Source organism: Penaeus japonicus, unplaced genomic scaffold (genome assembly GCF_977035675.1).
Source record: "Penaeus japonicus unplaced genomic scaffold, GWHDUDI00000001_assembly GWHDUDI00000021, whole genome shotgun sequence".
Taxonomy (NCBI): Eukaryota; Metazoa; Arthropoda; class Malacostraca; order Decapoda; family Penaeidae; genus Penaeus; species Penaeus japonicus.
In genome coordinates, this window is record NW_028234423.1 from 19,410,205 (window position 1) to 19,411,755 (window position 1,551).

Here is a 1,551-nt window from a genome sequence, read left to right on the forward strand (position 1 = left end):
AGGGAAGGGAGGGGAGGGGAAGGGGGGGCTAAGGTTATAAGGAGGAGGATGGGGGAGGGAAGGGGAGGGAGGGGAAGGGGGGCTAAGGTTATAAGGAGGAGGATGGGGGAGGGAAGGGGAGGGAGGGAAAGGGGGGCTAAGGTTATAAGGAGGAGGATGGGGGAGGGAAGGGGAGGGAGGGGAAGGGGGGCTAAGGTTATAAGGAGGAGGATGGGGGAGGGAAGGGGAGGGAGGGGAAGGGGGGCGAAGGTTATAAGGAGGAGGATGGGGGAGGGAAGGGGAGGGAGGGGAAGGGGGGCTAAGGTTATAAGGAGGAGGATGGGGGAGGGAAGGGAGGGGAGGGAAAGGGGGGCTAAGGTTATAAGGAGGAGGATGAGGGAGGGAAGGGGAGGGAGGGGAAGGGGGGCTAAGGTTATAAGGAGGAGGATGGGGGAGGGAAGGGAGGGGAGGGAAAGGGGGGCTAAGGTTATAAGGAGGAGGATGGGGGAGGGAAGGGGAGGGAATGGAGGGGGAGGGGGGCGACGTGCCAATCCTGTGGGAGATCCACCGCTATTCTGAGAACTAGCTTCCAAGACTAGGACGGCCAATGGGGAGGGGGCCTCGTGACCAACAAACGGCACCTGTTACTAGTGCCTCTGTATCGGTGGCACTCTTCCGGCCGCCAGTACTTGGCTGAGGAGAGAGGCCGAGATACATTGATGGCACTGGGACGGGTCTTGTAACGGCGGAGGGCGGGCGTAGGGGAAGGGGGTGGTGGTGGTGGGGGCGGGGGCGGGGGTGGGGGGTGGTGGAAGAATAGGGTATGCATTATTTTTGGTTTTGATTTCTTCTACTCGTTCTTCTCCTCTGTCTCTCTTTTCCTATCTTCTATCTTTTTTTTCTTTTTTTTTAATCTTCCTTGACGTCTCCCCTTCACTTCCTTTTTCTTCACACTCTCACTGACGTCTTCTTTTCCTCCTTCTATTTCTCCCTCCTTCCTTCACATACGTCTTCTCCTTGTTTCCATTCCCTTTTCCCTCTCTCGCCCTCATTTTTTTTTTTTTTTTATCTCTCCCACCTTTCTTATAGACACTTCCCCCTCCCTTTCTTCCTCTACTCTTTTCTCCCTCCTTCCCTCCCCCTCTTATCCTTCTTCCCTTTCTTTCTCTTCCTCCCTCACCCACCTACGTCTCCCTCATCCACCCTCTCATCCTTCCTTCCCTCTTCTGTTCCTTTTCCACACTTTTCTCCCTCTGCTTCGCCCTTTCCGCTTGCGAGGATGTGATGCGACATGCCTCCATGCTTTTAGGGAATATAAGAACATGCATAATTACGTGTGCTTTGCGATGTCCTTTGTTCGTCGTGCGTGTGAATGAGAAAGGGGATTTTGCTTGTGCTTGCTTTCTTTGAGTTAATTACTGCTCCAACTTTGTCTTTATTAATATCATGATAATGATAATGATAATTATCTTTCTTTTTTTTGGGGGGGTACAGCATATTTATTAATGCAGTGGTGCTATTGTTATTATTATTGTTGAAGTCTTTTTGTTTTTTGTTTTTAGCCATTGTTGT